General features: G+C 41.8%; 1 long non-coding RNA gene across 2 annotated transcripts in view; it reads left to right on the top strand.

Annotated features, from left to right (window-relative positions):
- LOC116421161 overlaps positions 1 to 24300 on the top strand; it is a 58032-nt gene that overhangs the window by 16398 nt on the left and 17334 nt on the right. Inside the window, exons 3-4 of one of the 2 annotated variants that reach the window (XR_004231466.1) lie at positions 16397 to 16466; positions 18495 to 18550. This is a non-coding gene — a long non-coding RNA (uncharacterized LOC116421161). Of the gene's footprint in view, positions 1 to 16396; positions 16467 to 18494; positions 18551 to 24300 lie in introns of those variants that run through there. The other variant, XR_004231467.1, reaches the window with a different exon arrangement.

The raw sequence follows: 24300 nt of genomic DNA, 5'->3' as shown, positions 1-24300 counted from the left end.
GCGGGTGTCTTGAGCAGCAGGAGAAATCCCCCAGGCAATTGTGACTGAGGTAGGGGGAGGAGCCAGGGGAGAAGCGCTTGGAGGGGACAGCAGAGAGCTTGAGGCTTGGTTAGAGTATGGGAGGGTTCGGAGGGAGTTAAGGGCCGTGCGGGGCCTGGGGGGGGTCGGGGTTGAGGAGGGTGGGGAGGAGGGCCAGCAACGCTCGGAGAATGTGCCAGGGCCAGGTTCTCCCGAGGCTTGGGGAGTTGTGAGGGCCAAGGGCCACATTCAGGGCGTTTTTGTGGGCTAAGGTCAGGGAGCTTAGAGAAATGATGGCAAGAGTTTGGGATGACGTTAATTCAGGAAAAATGAAAGGATTGGAACAAGGGCTGGCTTTAGGGTGCTTGAGAGCTTTGACCAGGTTAGGAAGCATGTGACTAAAGAGGCTAAACGGTGGGCAAGACTGGGAGCTGGTGGTGGGGAAGTTTGGGGAGGTCTGCGGGAAGTCAAGTATGAGAAAACCCAGAGGTCGGAGGTTGGGTGCTGTCCAAAGATTTTTAAGGGGAAATTAGGGGGATTAAGGACTGAGGGTGAGGTTGAGTAAGGTGTGTATGGGGGGGGGTTGGATTCAAAGGGCAGAGAACATACGGGGATTTAGGAGTAAAGAATTGCAGGTTTGGTGAGGGAGGGCTCAGGGTCATGGGTGGGAGGTTAAACGGTTTTCAATTTGGGGAATAATTGGAAAATCAGGCAGCATGAGAGAACTTGGGCTGAGAATGGGGGTTAAGGCCAGGTTATAACTTGGGGAATATGGGAGAACTGGAAGATTAGGGAGTGAGAGAGGGTTTGGGGTGAGATCAGGTATTATATGAGGGTTGGGGTAAATCTAGAAGTCATCAAACGTGAATATTTGTGCCATGGAGTCAGGGAGAGGGAGAGATGTGGGGTGAGAGCTGTGGGAGCAGGTTATAACAGAAGATTTGAGAATGAGGTTGTGGGTCAGGGAATATGCAATGATTTGGCATGAGCCTTAAGATAACCATAAGACTCCAGATCAAGTCCTGATAAAGCCTTTATGATGTCGGGGCTGTCCCTGGTCCAGCCCGGGTCTCTAGAGCCCGTGTCGGTGGAATGTTAAATATTCAGAGCTCCCCAGTGCTTCTTAGGGGTTTCCGTTTGATTCTGTGCAAATCCCTCATCAGCCCTAAGCCGGACCTCCTCCATCCCTAACCTTGCTCCCTCTAGCTCTCTGCTCTCACATTGTGCAAGGTGCCCAGCGTTGCCCACATGGTGGTGCTGTGGGAGCCAGCTGAGGCTCGGAGCTCCTTGGTGTCCGGCGTAGTCTGAGTGAGTGAGCGAGCCAAAGCAGGCTAGGGCTGCAGGGAGGCCTTTGTGTCAGACCCCGCGCTTATGTCTCTGTATAAGAGCGTGCATGGCCCGGGGTCCTCCTGTGTGCGGGGAGGGGGGGGCGGGCAGGGGCTGCTTCTGTCTGTGGGTCTGAGGGGGCCAGTCATAGCATGGGTGTCCACCTGAGGTGTGATTGATTACGATTAATCTACAGGTGTTTGTAGCTTTTTTGTGTCCATAAGCAAATCTCTTGGGTAAATGTATTGTGGACATATATAAGTCTGAGAACAGACATGTAAATAGAATCATGCACCCCTATTTGCTTGTGTGGTCATTCATGTTTTATCTATGTACATTTGTGTGTCTGTTTCTCAGTGTGTACTGGGGTATGTAGAGAAAGCTGGGACTCCTACTCTGAGATGAAGATGATGTGGGGGTGAGGTGGGGAAGTGGAAAGGGAAGGAAGGGGCTGCAGGAGAGTATATCTTTTATCTGGGTGGACTTTACCCTCCCCATTCACTTAACGGGACTTGTCTCCTGAGGGACAAAAGGTCTTGAAGATGGAAACTTTTCAGGTTTTACCCAAGACTCCAAGAATGTAAGAAAGGGGAAGCAGAGCCTTGGATAGAACATTTCTCTTGGGGGCGGGGGGCAGAGGAGCCTTCCACCCTGCAAAAGTTGATATCTTGGAGCAGCTAGTTGGAGTAGTGGATACAGCACCAGCCCTGAAGTCAGGAGGACCCGATTTGGCCTCAGTCACTTAACATGGGGCTGTGTGATCCTGGGAAGGTCACTTAATCCCAATTGCCTCAGCAAAAAATAAAGTTACTATCTTTTATTTTTATATCACTTTCATTCCCCAAATCAAATCTTCCAAACTCTACAATGAGCCTAGAGCTCAGAACAGAGGGGTAGGAGTGTTAGCAATGGGTGAACATGGGGTCCTGTGGAGGATATCCTCAGGAGGTAAGCAGCAAGGACCCAGAAACCCATATCTGGTTTGGAGGGAGAATGAGGATTTAAGTTCTTCACTGCCAAGGTAGCCTTGTAAGACTAGTCTGGCCTTTGCGAGAGTCAAAGGGGCATAGATTCAGAACTTGAATTAGAGACTTTAGAGGCCATCGAGTTCAAAGCCTTCCTTTTCAATGAGAAAACCAACACTAAATAGCCGAGGTGACTTGTCCAGCAGCCTCATACAGATTGTAAGCAAAAGAGACAGATTTTGAACCCAGGATCTCTGACTCCTCTGTCTATGTTCTTCCCACTGGACCCCATTGCCTCTTTGTGTGTGTGAGTACAGACATGTGTTAATGCATCATTATGACAATGGGCGTGCGTTATCAAGTGTATGTGGCAGAGTCAAAATTCAGATCCAAAGGCTTGAATGTCAAGGTCAGAAATCTTTCTGTGGAACCATGCTGTCACTAAGAAATGCTGCTGGGTGGTATGTGGTGGAAGGAGTAAGGAATGGCAACTCCTGGTAGCCTCTGAGAGGTATCCAGGACCTCCCAGCTTCCTTGGTACCCCCTAGGGGGTCCTGTGGGTGATCCTGCTTCCTCCTTCAACTCGCATGGATGGCTGTTGTTTCCTTCCGTGTCCTGCATGTTATCCACCTTGCAGATACTGCCTTCAAACCAAGTTGGGGGGCTACTTGTTCCTCGTGATTTCACAGCTCCTATCTCTGAGTTCTAGCACAGTCCCCCACAACTGGAGTACCCAGTGCCCACCCCTCTCCTTCACAGAATCTCCAGCTTGCTGTAGTTTCCTCTCAAATTACACCTCCTGAAGAAGGCCCTTCCCAACGACTATCTCCCTCCAATATGTGAGGATCAGTCCTGAAAGATGATTTTGTATACTTTGCATACATTTTTACATTTATTTATTAGTGATTATCAATCACTCAATCAACAAACATTTTATTATGCATAAAATACTTCGCTAGGCCATGGAGGTAAGCCAAACCAAACCAGAAATGTAATATTCCTGTCCTGGGAGAGCTCACATTCTATCAGTATAGAAGCCATGAACCCATATCAATATATTCAAAAAATAGCCCAAGATAAGCATTGGATTGTGATTTGTATTTGATCCTAGAGGTAACATGGAGTCAATGGAATCTATTAAACAAGAGAATGAAATTTTCAGACCTATGCCTAGGATATGCTTTTAGAGCAGTTGTGGCCCAGTGCATAGAGTGCTGGGCCTGGAGTGAGAAAAATTCATCTTTCTGAGTTCAAATATGACCTCAGGAACTTCCTATGTGACCTACAGAAGTCACTCAATCTTGTTTACCTGTTTCCTGTAAAATGAGCTGGAGAAGGAAATGGCGAACTACTCTAGTATCTTTGTTCATGACTCCATTTGGGATTTTTTTGGCAGGCACACATGGCTGACCCCAATCCCAACTGCCACTGAATTGGGTTGGAGCATGAATCACTGAATTATCTAGATCTGGATTCTATGATCAGTGATTGTTCCCTTTTTGTCACTTCTCCTGTCCAGTCAGTTACCAGATCATGTTAATTCCATCCATAATGTCTTGATTATTGAATTCTTTTTTTAATATCACCATTATCACTGTAGTTCAAATCCTTTTAACCAACTAAGAGCAAGGACAATTTTGTCGTCTTCTTCATCATTGTAGCCCCAGGGCCCAATCCAGTGCCTGATGCATAGGTGTTCAATAAATATTTATTGAATTGAATTAAATTTACTAGGGAAATAATCTCCTTGGAGGTATTTCATCCATACTCCACCTCTCTACCCCCATCTCAATCCATCCATCATACCATTGTCAAAATAATTTCTCAATGTCAATCCTCTGATCAAAAATCTTTATTGCTTTCCTATTGTTTTCTAAAGTTCAAACTCCTTTGCCCAGAGTTCAAGGCTTTCTAATAATGAGGCACTACTTTACCTTTCTGGATTTAATACATTCTTCACTGCAAACTAACTGGACTATTCCTTGTAGAGGACCTATCTATTAAGGTACCTGTCATATTTAACAACCCCAAATGCATGACACATTGTAAACTTTGATCCACATCATTAACATTTTCTCCATCACTTTCTTAATCTAGACAATCAACAAAATAATAAATCAAATCCTGATTTGTACTATTTGCTAATGTTAAATGCTTACAGTGAAAATTTAAGTCAGCTCTTGAGACCATTTGATCTTGCTCCAGCACACCCCTAGTCTTATTCGTTTCTTAGTCTGTGCTCCTATCTCTGTTCATGATGTTTCTTGAGTTTGGAAAACCCTTCCTCCTTTTTTGTTCAGTATCTCTCAAATGTCACCTCCTCCTAAAATCCTTCCCTGACCATTTAAGTTCATAATCATTTTTTCTCATCAGCTTCTGTTATGTAATTGCCTAATGTAATTGTCATGTAATGATATATGGCACCTAACAACTCCCTCCTGCCATACTGACTCACATACTGGGTTCCCCAGACTTCATAAGCAGATCTAAGGTACCTTGGGTTGGAATCTATGTAGAACCATGTATGCATTCCCACCAATGTGTTAACATTTACAAGTTGGTCGGAGGACACAAATAATCCAAAGCAAAAGCATGTATTAAAATAACAAAAGAGATAGTAATAACATTTCCCCCAATAAATCTGGGATACACTCTCTCACAAATACAATCATCATTGGTAAGAAGAATGGACACAGAATAGATGTGGAGGAACACACATGTAGGAAACACATTTGATCAAGGTACATGTATGCAGAAGCAGCTCGTGTGTTGGATGCTATAGAAGTGTGGTGAGATCATCGTGCCATTCTTGGTGACTTTGCATGACGTGCAGTCTCTATAGGGCTTGTGGTCTCATTGGGCAAGTGAACATGGTATATAGTGGCAATGTGCTGGACCTAAAATCAGAAGTCATCGTTGGTCAGTCATTCAGTTGTGTCCTACTTCCTGACCCCCTGGATCATAGTACACCAATTCTATCCAGGATGTTTTCTGAGCACAGATACTGGAGTGGTTGTCCATGTCCTTCTCCAGCCTATTCTACATGTGAGGAAACTGAGAAAACAGATTAAGTGATTTGCTCAGGATCATATAGTTAAGAAAGGTCAGAATTGAGACTGGCTTCAGGAAAACATGAATTCAAAGCTTACTTTTTAGCTATGGGGCTCTAGGCACTTTGCTTTTCTGTGCCTCTGTTTCCTCATCTATAAAATGAGGAGATTAGACTCTCTAAGATTCTCATTTTTCATCTCATTGACAGTCATTGTTCCATGTTAGTCTTGTTGGATACTCAGTTTCTAAAAGGGGTTATTTCTGAGTATCACTCTGCTTTGGATTTTTGCTATCTTCACCTGATAGCTCTTCTTCATGGAAAGAGAAGTCTACAATCTTTTCTTTTACTGTTATTTTAATAAAGCAGAAGCATCATATATTTAGTCATGGAATGAAAGAGAAAAAAAGAAACAAAAAACCCCATCTATTACTTTCTCCCCTAAAGAAGTCTGTCTGGTTTTTTTCCCCTCTCTTTCTTTCTTTTTTTTTGGAGCCTAAGTGAAGGATGTTTCATTTATCCTTATTAAATTTCACCTTAGTAGATAAAATCCATCTTTCTAACTTTTTGAGATCTTTTTGGATCCTGTCTATCATTCAATGTGTTAACTGTCTAACTTAACCTTTGTGCCATATGAAAACTTGATAAATATATCATCTCCGCTTTCATGTAAAGTCATTGATAAAAATGTTGGCCAGCAGCACCTAAAACAGATCCAAATCCAGAGGCATAGGTTTAGAATCAGAATACTTGGCTTGAGCAAACCTCCTAAACTCTCTGGGACTTGTTTTCCTCTTCAATAAAATGAAAGGTTGGCTTAATGATCTCTTAGGTCTCGAACAACTCTGAATCTATGATTTTATGATCTCTCAGACATTCTCACTAGAGAACTAGATAATCTCCTTTCAAGATGACATGGGTAGTGGAAGGATTCTTCTTGCATCAATGATTTTATGAGGTAGATACTTTGTAAATTCTAAAGAACTATCAAAGTGTAATAGTAATAATAAACAGCTAGCATTTATATGGTGCTTACTATGTACAAGGAATTGTGCTGAGTGCTTAACAACAATCTCATTTGATTCTCAATAATTCTGAGAGATTAGGTGCCATTATCATCCATGTTTTGGGGGTGAGCAAAATGACTTGGCCACAATTACACAGCTAGGGAATGTCTGAGACTATGTTTGAACACTACTAGTCTTATGATTTGAATCTGCTGCATCAGCAGATGTCTTTGGAAACATGAGTTATTATTATTGTCTCAGGGAATAGCTTACTATCTGTATGGACTTAGGTAAACCTCTTTGGACCTTAATTTTCTCATTTGCTAAATGAGAAGGTTGAACTATGTGACCTCTGCAATCGCCTCTAGGACCTATGATCCTATGATAACAATGTCATGGATAACAATTCACATCGATGTTATATGTGAATATTTGAAAAACACTCCCCCCCAAAAAACAAACCAACCAACCTGTGAGATCAGTAGTGCAAGCTATTAGAAAAAGCAGGAAAAGCCCTTGAGGCTGTGTTTAGAGCTTGAAAGTGTTGCTGAATGAGGTGGCTAGAACTGGGATACTAGTCCCATCATAAGTGACCTTAATAGCAGAGAACTGGAAGTCAAACCAATGCCTATGAATTGGGAAATAGTTGAAGTGTAGGACATGGATGTAACTAAATAGTACTGTGCTGTGAGAAATGGTGATGTGATGAATACAGAGAAGATATATATATATATATATATATATATATATATATATATATATATATATATATAAACTGATGCAAAGTAAAAAAAAAAGTAGAGCAGAACTGAGAAAGCTATATACATGTGACTACTGAAATGTTCGTGGAAAGAACAATAAGTATAAATCAGTAATACATGGAAGCTACAAAGATTAAGCTTGGTCCCAAAGAAGAACCACAATGAGACATCTGCCCAGGCTTCCTGGCAGAAGTGGGAATCATTCTATGGAACATCAGATTTTTTCCCCAATGTGTTTGTTGGCTTCACTAAATGCTTTTTCTGTTCTTATTTAAAAAAAAATTCTTTGTTATAAGGAATGAGTCTTTGGAACAAGAAGAGGAAGGAATACAGAGAAATATACATGATTTCAAAACAAAAGATACTAAGAAAAATCTATTTTAAGGAAGGAAAAAATGTGACTATGAGTTAGTCACTTAAGCATCTCTGTATCTGTTTCCTCATCTAAAGAATGAAAAGGTGGGACGATCAATGGAACCCTTCCAGCTCGGATCATCTGTGACTTATGTTCTAGTATTTTACATTCTAATGTCCTTCCACTTCTCATGCTCCTTGCTCTAACTTTCCCTGCATCCAATCCAGATGCCTAAGCTCCAGACTCAGTCCTCTTACCCCCATAGTCCCTCCTTCTTCTCAGTGCCAGTTACTTCTGGCCCTGGTATGCCTTCTCTCTGCTACATTTCTCCCTCCCCTCCCTCGGAATAGTAGCGTGTATTTCTCTGGAACTTCATAGTTCACAGCATGCTTTCCTCTTAGCACTCTGGGACAGCTCTCACTAGCTCCATGTTTGCAGACAGGAAGGATGGGACTGAGAAGTGCAATGATTTACCCAGGGTCACACATGAGAGGAGGAGCTGGGACTTGAACCATCATTGGTCCTGGCACCCAGGACCAAGATTCAGTAGCAGTGCTGTCCCGCTGCTGTCTGAGTGACAGTAGGCAATGTCTTGGCCAGTTCTTGACCTTGATTTTCTCATCTATAAATGCGGGAAATAATATCTACATCTTCTTAGGGTATTGGGAGGAAACGGCACCTCAGAACTGTGAATTATGCCCAGGGTACTTCAGATTGTACCAGAGCTGCCTCTTTAGGTCCTCCCCTCCACCATGCCCCTCTGCGTGGCCTCTGGCTCTCTGGGACTGGCTAGCTACTTTCTTTTTTTTTTTTTTAATTTATGAGTACTTGTTTTATTTTTTTTTATTTAATAGCCTTTTATTTACAGGATATATACATGGGTAACTTTACAGCATTAACAATTGCCAAACCTCTTGTTCCAATTTTTCACCTGTTACCCCCATCCCCACCCCCTCCCCTAGATGGCAGGATGACCAGTAGATGTTAAATATATTAAAATATAAATTAGATACACAATAAGTATACCTGACCAAAAAGTTATTTTGCTGTACAAAAAGAATCAGACTCTGAAATATTGTACAATTAGCTTGTGAAGGAAATCAAAAATGCAGGTGTGCATAAATATAGGGATTGGGAATTCAATGTAATGGTTTTTAGTCATCTCCCAGAGTTCTTTTTCTGGGCATAGCTAGTTCAGTTCATTACTGCTCCATTAGAAATGATTTGGTTGATCTCGTTGCTGAGGATGGCCTGGTCCATCAGAACTGGTCATCATATAGTATTGTTGTTGAAGTATATAATGATCTCCTGGTCCTGCTCATTTCACTCAGCATCAGTTCGTGTAAGTCTCTCCAGGCCTTTCTGAAATCATCCTGTTGGTCATTTCTTACAGAACAGTAATATTCCATAATATTCATATACCACAATTTATTCAGCCATTCTCCAACTGATGGACATCCATTCAGTTTCCAGTTTCTAGCCACTACAAAAAGGGCTGCCACAAACATTCGTGCACATACAGGTCCCTTTCCCTTCTTTATAATCTCTTTGGGATATAATCCCAGTAGTAACACTGCTGGATCAAAGGGTATGCACAGTTTGATAACTTTTTGAGCATAGTTCCAAACTACTCTCCAAAATGGTTGGATTCGTTCACAACTCCACCAACAATGCATCAATGTCCCAGTTTTCCCACATCCCCTCCAACAATCATCATTATTTTTTCCTGTCATCTTAGCCAATCTGACAGGTGTGTAGTGGTATCTTAGAGTTGTCTTAATTTGCATTTCTCTGATTAATAATGACTTGGAGCATCTTTTCATATGACTAGAAATAGTTTCAATTTCTTCATCTGAGAATTGTCTGTTCATATCCTTTGACCATTTTTCAATTGGAGAATGGCTTGATTTTTTATAAATTAGAGTTAATTCTCTATATATTTTGGAAATGAGGCCTTTATCAGAACCCTTTGACTGTAAAAATATTTTCCCAGTTTATTGCTTCCCTTCTAATCTTGTCTGCATTAGTTTTGTTTGTACAAAAACTTTTCAGTTTGGTATAATCGAAATTTTCTATTTTGTGATCAGTAATGATCTCTAGTTCTGCTTTGGTCATAAAGACCTTCCCCTTCCACAGGTCTGAGAGGTAAACTATCCTATGTTCCTCTAATTTATTAATTTCATTCTTTATGCCTAGGTCATGAACCCATTTTGACCTTATCTTGGTGTACGGCGTTAAGTATGGATCAATGCCTAGTTTCTGCCATATTAGTTTCCAATTTTCCCAGCAATTTTTATCAAACAGTAAGTTCTTATCCCAAAAGCTGGGATCTTTGGGTTTGTCAAAGACTAGGTTGCTATATTTGTTGACTGTTTTATCCCTTGAACCTAATCTATTCCACTGATCAACTAATCTATTCCTTTGGCTAGCTACTTTCTTAGTGCATCTGTGCCCCTGCCTTCAATGCTGCTGTTAATGATTGGGCATTAGATGGACTTCAAAGTATTGATTCAGGACCCAAGGGTGGTTCCAGGAATGGTGGCTAATTTATGAAAACAGGATTGTCACCAGGCAATAAATAATTAGGGCATTTGCAGAAAAAGGGTCACAGGTGAATGGCCTCCAACCCCACCTGGCTGTTCTTGTCCCACTAATACATTGGTTCATAAAATGAGATAACAGGAGGAGCCCCAGTCCTTTGGGTTATAAAAACAAGTGACATTTTTATGTTGCGTGAACAGGAAAGACATCAGGAGGAAGAGAATGCAGTTTAGAAGTGGGACAGTTCTGGGGGCTGTGAAGAGATGAGAGCCCATTCAGGGACTGGCACCATTCCAAGCTCTGGGTATGGAGGCTTTTCCTGAAGCCTCCATACCCCAGGAAACCTCCTGCTCCAGGAAGCTTCCTGCTTTTCCTGAAACCCAAGATCTGGGCAGGAATTACCCCCAACTCCTTTCTCAGGGAACGAGAAGTATGCTTTGCAATCATTGCACCAGATAGAAATGGGCAATATAGGTCTGCTAGAGAAAGGGAAGAAGTGAAAGGAGAGAGAGACAAACATATATATATATATATATATATATATATATATATATATATATATAATCAGAGAGAAACATACAGAGAAAGGGAGAGCCAGACAGGAATGGCAGAGAGAGAAAAGGAGAAAGAGGGAAAAAAGTAGAGAGACAGCACAAAAAGAGAAAAAGAAGAAGGAAAAGAGGAAGAGCAATCTAGACAGAGAAGGAGGTAGGAGAAGAAGAGAAAGGAAGAAAGAGAGAGTGATGAGGAAAGAGAAAGAAAATGGTACATAGAGGGAAGAAGAAAGAGCAGGAGAAAGATAAGAAGGAAAAAAGGACCTCTGGTTTGTTTTGGAGAACTTATTTTTGTTGTTACCAGGGAGGGATTTGTAAAGGGAGTCATTGAGAAAAGAAAATAAAAGAGCAGCAGTAAAATATACTTTGGGGGGGCGGGAAGACAAGAGGAAAGAAATAGAGAAGAGGGAAAGAGAGGGCAGGGAGGGAGCAGCAGAGTAGAAAGCCTCTGAGAGACAAAGGAAGGAGATATGAGACAGAGAGTAGAACATATGAGACCTACAAAATTTACCTTATGTTTGGTCTTGTTCTCCTTCCATTCCCCTATCTCCCTCTCCTTCCTTCTCTTTCTTTTCTTTCCCTTATTATGGAGAACATGTCTGTACCCAGCACTGCTATGAGCAAGAGAGAAAGAAAATCTAAATGAGGAGATACCCCCTTGGAGTCCTAAGCCTCCCAAACCTCCATTTCCCTTAGAAGTGTCCCTCCCCTCAGGACTACACTCTGTTGGAGGTCTGGCCTCTCCCTCATCTTCCTGATAGCTGTTAATCTAGCTACACCCTGCTCTCTGCCTATCTCAACAAGGTTAGGGGTCCACTCCTGCTTGCCTGGGGGAGAGGAGAGTCCAGGGTTGACTCTTCTCTACAGTGGGCAGGATGATGCTCTGGTAAGGTAGCTTCCTCTTCAGGATGGATCCTATCCCTAAGCAGCTCAGGCTTTGGTAGGGAAGAGGGGCTGACAGAAGGAGTTAGGCTTGGCTACTAGCTCTGTGAGGAAGGAAGGCCCCCATCTTAACTTCTCAAGCAGGCTCTGCTTCTAAGCCCATCATTGCCTAGTCACCCATCATTGGGGACTCGCTTCCTAGGAATGAGGGCCCTCTAAATCTGGTTCATTTTTCTTGGGGAGCTGTGGCGGTGGCCATGGTAGAAGAAGAAGAAAGAAGAGGAGGAAGAGGATAAAAACAAAAACAATGATGTTTGAGTCTTAGATATGTTAATAAAAGCAAGTTACTTTGCCTCTGACAGATTTATAGATTGTAGGACAGAAAGGGATTTTATAAAGTCCAATCCACTCATTTTTACAGAGGAGGAAACTGATGTCAAGAGAATTGCTTCATCCAAGGTCACACAATAATAAGTAGCAGATTCAGAATTTAAACTCAGTTTTTTATTTTGTTTTTTGTTTGTTATTTACTCCAGATTAGATTTTACAGAGATGTAGCAGATCCAGGAGTCTTTCCCCCACGATATTCTTTTTCCTCTTTAAAAAGCAGACAAATCAGAAATCAAAAAAACCCAGGCCTTTGACTCCAAGTTCACTGTTCTTTCCATTACACTATGCTGCCTTTGTCTCTAAACCTCAGTTTCCTTATCTGTAATTTGAGGTTAATAATGCTTTTATTCCCAATTCAAGAGAAAAACACTTTGTGAAGTAACTACTTTGAAATCCTTAAAGTGCTTAACACATGTGTTAAGATGCCTTGACGTTCTACCCTCTCTGCTCCTTCATATGGTCTTAGGCATTCATTAAAATTCATAAAATCAAGCTGGAAGGGACCTCAGAGGGTGAGCAATCCATTACTGAAGCAGAACCCCCTCTATGATATCCCTGACAAATGTTTCTCCAGGCTCCAGTAAGGGGGAAATGCACTGAGTTGGTCCGTCCCACTGCTAGACAGGCGGCACCACATTGGTGACAGAATTTGTACACCTGAGCTGACCCGAGAAGACTAGGTGATTTTATAGGTCTGGAGGGAAAGTGGCATCTGTCAGGAGGAGGATGGCTAGACACCTCATTGAAGAGGCACAGACTTCAGGGGCTGGCAAACTAGGGACGGACAGGCTAAATATGGGCCACCGGATAGTTTCATATTTTAAAATGTAAATATTATTCTTAACTCGCTGGCTATACAAAAATAGGTAACAGACCATAGTTTGTGGACCTCTGAACTGATGGTAGAAAATTAGAGGGACTCATGTTTGAGCTGCAAGATTCAAAGAGGAATCATTAATAACTCAAAGTCAATATAGAAGGAAGTCTTCAATGGAGTGCCTAGAAAGCTGTGCTTGTCCTTGTGCCCGTTAACATCATTAGTGATTTGGATAAAACTCTAGATGGAATACTTATTAATTCTGCAAATGACACAAAGCTGGGAGAGAAAGATAACACACAGGATGACAGAGTCACAAACCAGTGAGATCTCATTGGGCTATAAAATTAGGTTGACTCTAATAAGATGAGATAGGGATAAATAGAAAGCCTTTTATTTGAATTCCAAAAATCTACTTCCTAAGTCCAAGATGGGGGGGTGGATTGGTAGAGAACAGGTTTTTTTGTGGAAAAAAAGGAGCAGTATGATCTGGGTGACCAACAAACATACACCCCGAATTCACATATCATAAAACAAAGCTGGAATGTGATGTAGGGCTACTTCTCAAGGGCGTAGCTTCTAGGAATGAAGAGATAACATAAGAACATGCACATCTAGGAAAGGACTTCATATACAAGTACTCATGCATGTACACAAACATATTTACATGTAAGTCCAGCTGTACAAATACACAGTTCCTCACTTGTGGTTAAATATACCTTCACAAGAGAAGTTGAAGCACTATCTTCAGATACAAGGTTCCCAAAATTTTTGTGTAGTTTTACGCTTTAATAGGTTAATGATATAATTATTACTCACTTATTTTAGTCATGTTTAACTCTGTGACCCCATTTGTATCTTAGCAAAAAAAAAAAAAAACTGGTTTGCCATCCCTTTCTCCAGCTTATTTTACAGATGAGGAAATTGGGACAAACAGAATTAAGTGACCTTCCCAGGGGGTCACACATCTAGCAAGTATTTGAGGCCAGATTTGAACTTGGGAGGATTAGTCTTTCAGACTCCAGGTCCAACACTCATCCTCTGCACCACCTAGTTGCACATAGTACAATTACATTTCATGACTTCAACCAAAATAGTATAAGTATAAATTATAATTAGTTATCAATACAATTCAATAGTACTTTAATAACTGGAAGCTGCCCTAAGACTTTGGGACACCCTGCAGAAGGATGGCCATGTGGAAGGATGCTGAGTCTTGTCCTTCCCAGTCCCAGTGAAAAGAAGTTGGAGTAAAGTTTGGAATTTGTTTATGAATGCTGGTGTTTGTACATGTGGTCATAAGCATGTTCTAGCATACCTGAGGAAACTAGTACATGTTTATGCATTTTTCTTAAATTATTTACACATTGACTCAGTGATAGAGACAGAATTGGAATCCAGTTCTTCTGCCTCCAAATCCATTGCTCTTATCACTCTGCCTGATTAACTATTATGAATCACACCAATGAGAATGTGAAAGCTGGAAGAAAGCTTAGGGAAGAAGCATTTCAATTTCTTCATTTTACAGATTGGGCCTGGAGAAGGAAAGGGACTAACCCAGATTAGCAACAATTTGAATTAGAGCCTCTGGAGATACCCTGTATCCTCCGCAGGGGTCTCTCTGCAAGTTCTTTACTTTATATTTGAGGATACTGGGCCTCAGAGAGACTAAATGATTTGTCCAGGGTCATGCAGCAAGTTAATGGTAGATCAGTTAGATCTCAGACTCCTATCCTCCACCCTGCCTGTCCTCCATTTCCTGGTGAGTCAACATCCAAGACTGTAAACAGGACCCCTTTGAGGGCTGGTTTTGCTTTCTCCAGAGAAATCAGCTTAATAGCATCAAGAGCAGGGAAGGAAGGGATAAAGGTGCTTTGGGAAAAATAGCTCCATCTTTCTCCCTCATTTCTCCCTTCCTTGACCCTTTTTTTTTCTACCTTTTTAATTTCCTTCCTGTATATCTTTCTTTCTCCTTCCCTCTTTCTTTTTGTCTTTTCTCTTTACTCTCTCCTTTCTTTTCCTTCATTCTTCCTTATTCCCAATTCCTTTTCTCCTTTCTTTCCTTTTCACCTTCCTTCCTGTTTTCCTTCTCCCATCTTGAACTTTTTGCCTTCTCTTCTCCCTCCCTCCCTCCCTACTTTCCCTCCATCCCTTCCTTCCCTGCTTCCCTCCTTCTCTTCTTTCCCTGCCTCTCCCTTCCTTCCTGCCCTCCCTCCCTCCCCTTCCTTTATTGCTTGCCTGCCTTCCTCCCTTCCTTCCCTCTCTCCCTCCCTTCCCTGCCTCCCTCCCTCCCTTCGCTGCTTCCCTCCCTCCCTCGCTTCCCTACTTCCCTCCCTCTCTTTTTCCTTCCCTGCCTCCATCCTCCCTTCTTTTCTTAACTCATCCCTTCCCTGTTTTTCCTTTTCTCTCCCTCCCCTCTCCCCTTTCCCCCTTCTCTCTTCCCCCTCTTTCCCTCCCTTCCCCTTCTTCTTCTGTCCCTCCCCCTCTCTCCTCTCTCTCTTCTTCTCTCTCCTCTCCCTCTCTCTCTCTCTCTTTCTCCTTCTCTCTCTCCTTCTCTCTCTCTCTCTTTCCTCTCTCTCCCCTTCCCTCCCTCTCCCTTTCTTCCTTCCTTCTCTTTCCTTTCTTCTTTCTTCCTTTCTCTTCCCTTCCTTCTTTTTCCCTTCTTTCTTTTTTCTCTCTCCCTTCCCTTTTCCATATTTGGTGCCTGACCTTGGAAAAGGGGTACACAATGAAGAATAGCTCGGGGGGAGGACCAAAATAGCCCCCCAATATGCCAAATCTCCCCTTACCCCCTTACCTGACCTGTACCAGGGTTAGTTTTCCCCAAGGCTTCTACAACCCGAGTGGGCATAGCTGGGGCTTTGTTCCTGACCTGCAACCAGACGGGGAATAAAAGTTTTTTGAAATATTAGTTTAATAAGACATGAGAATAATATTAAGGATATGAGTCGTCCTTATTTATTATTCATACGGGCAGCGTGATTTAGAGAGGCACCCGGCAAGTCCCCGACAAAGAGGGGATCTATCTCTCTCTATATATTAAAAAACCCCACAACATTCGCCTAGAGATTCTGCGCCCACATTTGGCGATGGTAATTTAACATACACAGTTTATCAAGGCTGGAGCTGGGCACAGAGAGAGCAGGCTTTATGTACCAGCATAAATAATCAATACACACGGCAACTTTAAATTACTGGTAATGTGCTCCACGGACGCTCCCCCTAGAACGCCTGCTGAAATAACAGGGAGCTGCTAGGCCTACACTTGAAAAATAATATACATGTGTTTCCCTTGTTATTATTTTTATACATTTCTTATTAAACTGAGAGGCAGTCACCCTGGAGGAGCAAGCTGATGCCTGGTGACCCCCACAGGGCCATGGGGCACGCTGTGATAAAGAGGGTTTTATCAACTTTGTGAGGTAGTAGAAAGTGCATTTGGCTTTGGACTCAATGGACCCAGGTTCAAAACTGGGCTCTACCTTTACTGTTTGGTCTTGAGTGAGTAGCTTCATATTTCCAGGCATGAGTTTCCTACTCTATAAAAGGGGGAAGTTGGACTAAAGTCCCTTTAGCTAGAATATTATATATTCTAAGGTTAGTTCTACTCTTCTATGTTCTAATATTTCATGTTCCATATTCCCGCATTCTATGTTCTTAAGCCCCACAAGGTCTAACAGTATAATCTATGTTCTAATATCCTTTCCAACTTTTTATTTCTTTGTTCTAAGGTTCCTGCAGCATTGAATTTCTAGGATTCCACACCTCTGTTTAGAAACTGAAGATGAGAAAAGGGACAAGGTAAGCTGTGTTAGGTGCCAGTAGGTGACATTTTTCTGGGAGTTTTCTAGGTTCCCTGACTGTCCCACCCGTCATTAGCAGAGCTCTGCCCTGGGCCTTGGCGCTATCCAAGGAAGGAAGATGGAAACTGAGGGTGAGTGGATGTGAGGACTTAAAGGGTTTTGAAGAAAAAAGAAGGGGGAGAAGCTAGCCACTTTGGCCTTGAATATGCCCCCCATGGCTTTTGATAACCCCACTCAATCCTAAAGAATGGTCAGCCGTGCCCTGTGCAGACCTGAGCTCTCCTAGGACTCTGCTTCCTGCATCTTCCCTGGACAACCTGTCTCTTGGGGAGAAGTAATCATCCTGAACCATTTCTTTACCCAAGGAGGGTTTTGAGGGACAGGGGCGTTACCTCTGAGGACACATCCTATTTCTCCACTATCCTCCCCATAGTATCAGGAGATCCTGCCCCAGGGTTCAGGAGACTTGGAGAGGCCACAGGGGCAGCTCTGCCACCCAGACCCCAGACTACCTCGGTTTCCTTTTCCTGGATGCCAACAATTGTACCAACTGAGGCAGCATGGAACTCAAGGCTGAGAAATTGGAAGCGGAGGGGCAGAAAGAGCTCTCAAGTTGTACTTTTATATGCTGCCTTCCACAAGTCTCTTTTCCTTCCCAGGAGTTAACTCATCATCCAAAGATGTTTTCATTTCTAAGTTCTCTGGCCCCTTCCCTCTCTACTCGTATCTTCCTGCAGCCCGACTCCTCTCTGGCCCTTCTCCCTTGCATAAGGGGATGTCCAGCACTGGCAGAACCAAGCCCAGCTTGACCCAGGGGAAAGGGACAAAAGACTCCTGGTTGACAGGAGCAGCTTAGGCACTTTAATTAAAACCCTGGGTGGTTTTGCTGGGCACAGCCCCCCTTCTCCACCTTCTGCCCCCCAGTTAATCTCCACCACTTCATTTCACCACCAAGTTCCCTGGCCCAGGAAACTGCTGCAGACAATCTTTATTGATTGCTTTTCAAGCCGTCAGAAGCGTCCCTCGCTGATCATATGTTACCCCCAGACACCTTGTGCATTTCAGATAATAACTCGGTGCTCCCGAGAAGAAATGAATTGGATGTGCAGTCAGTAACCATCCAAGTGAATCATGTTCCAGAGTGTCAGCGGCTGCGATGCTGACGATCATTTTGCCAGGGAGGAAGCCATGGTTTTCCATGGGGCCGGAAATTATTTTCCAGATGAATAAGATATAACGACAAGTCTTTACAGGCCAGAGCCACAGGGCCCATCAGAACCACAGGCTCCCCCAGGGGCTTCTCCAGGCAGTGAGTGAGTGGGTGGGTGGTCACCACCCTTCTCAGGCTCTCATCCCTTTCTGCCCGGACTATTGTGGTAACCTCCCTACCAGACTTACAGACTTATAGGGCTTTTTGTTTGTTGGGTAGTTTTATTATTATTTTTTTATTTCTGGAGAACACAGGAACATGGAATATTGGAGCTGTAAGTGACATTAGAACATAGAATATTTGGATTTGGGAAGCAAAATGGTAAAGCTGCAGAAGATATTAAAATAGAGAAGTTTCCTTTTTTTCAGAGCCTTAAATAGGACTGGGTAATGGGGGCTTAGCTCTGGGGTGCCAAATGTAGGAGGCACTGATAGGACTTGCCATCCTTCAGCAACATATATAGAAAGTAGGAAGCTAATATGTTTAACATATATTGGATTACTTTCTAGGGAGGAGATGGTGGGAAGGGAGGGAGAAAAAAATTAGGTTTTGCAAGGATGCTTGTTGAAAACTATGAGTATGTTTAGAAAATAAAAAGCTTTATAAAAGAAGGAAACTACCAAGAAGAGCATTAGCATGAGATCTTCCTCTGATCCATCCCTCAGCTTCCAATAGTAATACTAGTAATAATAATGCTAGCAAACACTTATATAGTGTTTATTTGCCACACAGTGCTAAGTGCTTTACAATTATTACTTCACTTGATCCTCACAATAACTCTGGGAGATGGGTGCTATTATTATTTTTATTTTGCAGATGAAGAAACTGAGGCAATTAGAGGTCAAGTGCCATCTTCAGAGCCACATAGCTAGTAAGCATCTGAAGCTGTATTTGAACTCTGCTCTTTCAGCCTACAGGCCCAGTCCTCTACCTTCTGAACCACGTAACTGCTTCCCAGAGTTTCTACCTGCACACCAACCCCTCCTATCTATCCCTTATCCTACCCAAGATCACTCAGGCTTCTTGCACTAGATTCCGTTGGTGATACTTGTCTGCTCCAAGTGAAAAATTCCTTGTTATGGCTCTGAAACTGAGAATTTAAAAAGCCAAAGCTGTTAGTTACAATCCTAGAATTTAGAACATTAAATAGTTAGTATGCAGCGGGGTTTGGAAATAAGATTTTAGCATAAGGGTTCTTAGCCTATTGCCCATAAACTTGTTTTTTAAAGAAAAATATTTTGGGTATTTCAATTTTCTTTGCAATCCTAGATATTTTATTCATTTATAAATATTATTCTGAAAAGAGGCTCATAGGTTTCACCAGACTGCCAAAGGGATCTATGATTAAGAATTTCTGAGTCCAACTTCTATGAACATTTGAAAACTCTTGAATCACAGAGACTGGTGATAACTTGAGTAAGGTTACACAGTGCAGTTTTCCAGTTCCTAATCTAGTCCTCTTTCTTCTTAACTGTGTCAGCTTCCTACCTCCCTTCTATCTCCTTTCCAATTCATCTCCCACTGAGAAATCTTCCTAATCATGTCTGATTGGGTCATTCTTCTACATCGGTTCTTTCACCGGTTCCTCATTGCCTACCTAATAAAGTATAAAGCCTAGCATTCAAGGATTTCTCTAATTTTAGGAGCCTCCTTTTATATTCCATGGGAGTTGCCCTCTCATCTTCTCCATCTCATGGGACAGTCACTCCCTGTTCTCCTTATGTCCTTGCTGGAAACCTCTTCCCCACCCCAGTGCCATAAGTACCAGCTTCCTCCTAGTGGGTCAGCAGCTGCTTCCTATCCCATCCCTCTTCCCAGATGAAAGTCACCATCCCTGCTCACATTTCTCATTGCATTTCGCCCTGCTCTCTCCTCCACTTTTGTCTCACTTTTTTTTTATTATAGTTGTTGCTGCCCATCCTTTGTTCTTGAAGAGAACCAATGAGCTCCCAAGGGTGATGTCTTGACTTGCGCATGAATTGGATTTGAATGAAAGCAGAGTGTCAGCTTCACTCTTTGCTCCAGTGTTATCAGAGTCAAGCAGTAAACAAAGCTCCTGATGACTGGCGACACTTGTGTGCTTGAATGGCCCCCTTCTATTAGACCGTAAGTCCCTTGAAAACATGCTGTATCCACCATAACTTCCATCTAGTACCTCTTCCTCAGCATCCCTCTCTCCTTCCATGTTCCCCTGTTTCACACATCATGGTCCAAGTGAGCTTTGCAAGGATTTATTCACAAAGGAAGGGAGAAAAGCTACAATTTAGCTCTCTCTACTTGATGGGTTTAAACAGGCTGTTCTTCACTCTCGGATCTTTCTCATCTAAACCTTGAGCACATCCCATAATTGCTGGTACCTTTAAGAACCCCCTGAGTTTTTTTCTTCCCAGAGATCTCATTTTAGAGGCATAGCCTATATTTGCAAGTAACCTATATTCAGTCCACTATGGTACACCAGGAAACACATATTCTCTGAGTGATAACGACAAAACTGTATTCTTCTAAATATAGTTCATTCCTGAGTTAGCTTGCCCTTCCAAAATTAAAATTCTTTGAAAGAGACAAAAGACATTTTAGAGCAGAAAGGTATCTTAGAGAGCTTAGAAGCTGAAAAAGGCCTCTGAGGCTATTTTGCTCTCACTCTTCACTTTATCTTCAGGAGATTGAAGACCAGGTGGGTTTCATGGCAGCTTGACGGTACAATGGGTAGAGAGCATTGGTGTCAGAAAGACTTGAGTGCAAATTTTGTTCCAAAAGCTCATGAGATAATGGATCACTTAAAAGTGCGGAATGATATACTGAAAATTAAGGCAATTCGGGATTTGTTTGTGGTATTTTTTTGGGGGGGTAGAAGGTTAGAGGCTGTAACCATTGGTTAAATAAAGTGGTGTGTCTGTGCAATAATTGGGTTGCTCACTCACTCAAAAACTGCCTAGTTATTTAAGGCAAATCACTTTAGTGTAATGGAAAGATACTTGGATTTGAAGTCAGAAGACCTATGCTTAAATCTTTACCTCTTAATAGCTGTATGACTTTGCTCAAATTGTGTAACCTTTCTGGGCCTCAATTTTCGCATTTTCCTTCTAGAAAACCAGGAGAGTGGATGATCTCTAAAGTCACTGATAAAAGGATTAAAATGTACAAGGCCCAGCAGAGAATCCTGGGACTGGCCACTGGAGAATTCATTCCATGTTGGCATAGTCATTAATGACAACTCTTTGAGTCCACTTAATTGTTCAGTTATTTAGTCTACATCTGTCCAATTTTTTCCTTGAGAATTACATGACTTTGTCAAATACTTTAAAGTGTAGATAAATATTTCTAGCATTCCTCTGATTGACCATTTTTTCTATCAGGAAAAAGAAATGAGACTAGATAGGACCTGCTATTGATGAAACCACATTTATTCTTTGTTATTAGTGCTTCCATTTTGAAATGTTCACTGACTATCCCTTTAAAATGATGTCTAGGGGCAGCCAAATGGTGCTGTGAATAGCGCAGTAGCCCTGGAGTCAGGAAGACCTGAGTACAATTCCAACCTCAGAGCTTTGACATTCACTAGCTGTGTGATCCTCCACAATTCCCTTTGCTCCAATTGCTTCACCCTCTCCCCCCCTAAAAAATGGTGTCTGATCATCCTCAATCCCTCCAGTTGTTGGGCCTGGTCACCAAAATGATTTTATATTTACTAATTACAGACACTATAGGGAAGGAGACAGACAATGGGACCAAATTTAAGTATCTGCATTAATGATAATAAATTTTTGTATTATGCTTTATATTTTAAGGCACATTTTCATCTTATTTGATTCTCACAACTGCCCTCTGGGCAGTATTACTGGCTTCATAATAAGAAAAAATAAGAATTAAGTGAATCAGGATAGTACAGGAGAAAAAATACTGTGCTTGGAGACAAGGATCTGGGTTCTAGTCCTGACTTATCTATTAGGTGTGGGATTACAGGAAAACGCCGTGCCCTCCCCCCCCAGGCCTCAGTGTCCTCATTTGTAAAAGAAAGAGTTAGGAAGCTATTTAGTGCAATGGAAAGAGGGATGAAGTTAATCAGCAAGCTTTACTAAGCACTTACTATGTGCCAGGCAGTGTGCTAGGACTTGGAGGTACAAGTACAAAAAAATGAAACATTTTCTACCTTCAAGAAGCTTACATTCTAATGGGGAATATATATGTGTGTATATATATATATATATACATATATACATATCATATATGTATATGTATAAATAGATGGATAAATAGTACATAAAATAAATGCAGAGAATTGACACAAGTAAATAAAATGTTTTTAAATACATATAAAATATTTACAAGGACAGCTAGATGGCACAATAGATAGAATGTTCGGCCTGTAGTCAGGAAGACTTACCTTCCTGAGTTCAAATATGACATCTGACACTAGCTGTGTGAACCTGAGCAGGTCACTTAGCCCTGTGTGTCTCAGTTTCATCATCTATAAAGGAGCTGGAGAAGGAAATGGCAAACAACTCCAGTGTCTTTGCCAAGAAAACCCCAAATGGGGTCACAGAGTCAGACACAACTGAAAAGTGACTGAACAATAAAAAAGCAAAAACAACAATTAGGAAGGGAGGGCATTAACAGTGACAGAGAACAGGAAAACTTTGTGTAGAAGACTGTACTTGATCAGTGTCTTAAAGGAAGAGCAAAATTCTGTGCAGCAGAAGTAAGGAGGATAGGAGACAGCAGGAAGTTGGAAGATAGAATGTCTTGTGTGAAGAACAGAGGGAAGATCAGTTTGTCTTGATCCCAGAATATTTTAGGGGAAGGAATATCCATTGATGCTGGGAAGATAGGATAGGATCAGGTTTTATAGGGCTTGGAAAGATAAACAGATATTTTTATACTTTATCCTAGAGGTAATAGGGAGCCACCAGATTCTGGAGTAGAAGAATGATAAGTGTGTATAATGATGTGTGTAATGATCAGATCATAACTTTGGTGAGTATGTAGAGAATAAATTGAAATGAGTGGATTTGAGATAGGGAGACTGTTGCAGTTATCAAAATAAGAGATGTTGAGTATCTGTACTAAAATAGTAATTGTGTGAGTAAGAGAGAAGAGGCTGGATGCAAGGATGTTGTAGAGATAGAAATGACAAGATCTACAGTCTGTTGGATATGCACAGTAAGAGATAGTGAAGGGTTGAGTCAAAGGAGCTGAATTCAAATCTCAATTCTGTCATTTACCAACTATGACCTTGGGCTAATCACCCATTCTCTAAATAAGAGGTTAGTCTAGATGAGCTCCAGGGTTTCTTCCCTTTCTAAATCTGTGATGCTGACTGGATTATCTTAGAGCTTTTTATCATCTATGAGATTTATTCAAGGTTGCATAACTGTTGAGGGGCAGGGCTAAGATCAAAACCCAGGCCTTGAGATTTCAAGTTCAACATTATACTATCTCTCAATATTCATTCAACAGCTGCTTACAAAGTGTCTACTATGTACATGGCATTAGTTGTGGAGTTAATACAAAGATAATTAAAAGCTTTGTGATATGATGGAAGAAGCATTGGACTTGGAGTCAAACACCCAGATGTGGATCTTGGTTTATTAGCTATGTGACCTTGCATAAGTTACTCTGTCTAAGTTTTCTCATCTGTAAAATGGGTTTAATGATATTTATATTCCATAACACATAGGTTGTTAAGAGGGGGACATCATATTGCTTGAAGCATCATAGGAATCAGAGTAATTACTTTTGTTTGCTAAGACACGGCCCCTGACCTCACAAAGCTTATAAACTTACTAAGAAGGGAGATATATGACACAAATACATTACTCCATGGATCTGTAAATTTCTTCCCTTTGTATAACTTGCAATCTCTTTGCATGTTGGTAAATGGTTTTCCTGTGCTACCATGTCCAAAGAACTTGTCCCCGTGAGAACAGCCTTCTAGTAATGAGCTTTCTGCCTGTAGTTGTCTGAGTCTTGGATCGACAGATACTGAGTTTCTTGTCAATTGTGTGGATCTACTCCCATATGTGTTCTGAATACAGTGCTTTACTATAATTCTAAAAAGAGAGAATAGAATAAGAGTGTTGAACAGATTCATGCTGTGTGAGGATAGGGGGAAGATAGTTCGTTCCAAATCAGAACTGACATTTACTCCTCATAATCTAACACCAAACAGAATAGATTTCCAGATTATTGAATGTTTCAGGTTACTGGGGCCACCCTGGCATTTTTTTCTCTTCAGAGACATCGGTTATTGTCATCATTAGCTTTTCCCTCCTCCTGGGCTGTACTGACCTGTCTTGAACCCAGATCTTATTGCCCAGTCCACCTTAGGGAGGACCAGAGCAGCTGGGGATTAGTCTCATCATTCCCGTCCCAAGGGCCCCTGTCTTTACAACCAGGCAGAAATGTGTTCCTGCAACCAACCTTGGAAGAAAGGATACAAATTTCTCACCTTCCTCTGGTCTGTTGTCAGCGCCATCACTTTCTGGGTGCTTGGGGCAGTGGGGTGGGGAAGGAAGAGGCATTTGTGAATGCAACTTATTGATTGGGCCTTAGCTCAGCTCCATTTATTTGACCATTTCCCCCACAGTGCTCCTGCCAATCAATGAGCTGTTCATAGCTCCAG

The sequence above is a fragment of the Sarcophilus harrisii genome, chromosome 2 (assembly GCF_902635505.1).
Source record: "Sarcophilus harrisii chromosome 2, mSarHar1.11, whole genome shotgun sequence".
Taxonomy (NCBI): Eukaryota; Metazoa; Chordata; class Mammalia; order Dasyuromorphia; family Dasyuridae; genus Sarcophilus; species Sarcophilus harrisii.
The sequence above is the reverse complement of the archived record's forward strand: the minus strand, read 5'-3'. Positions and strand labels throughout refer to the sequence as shown.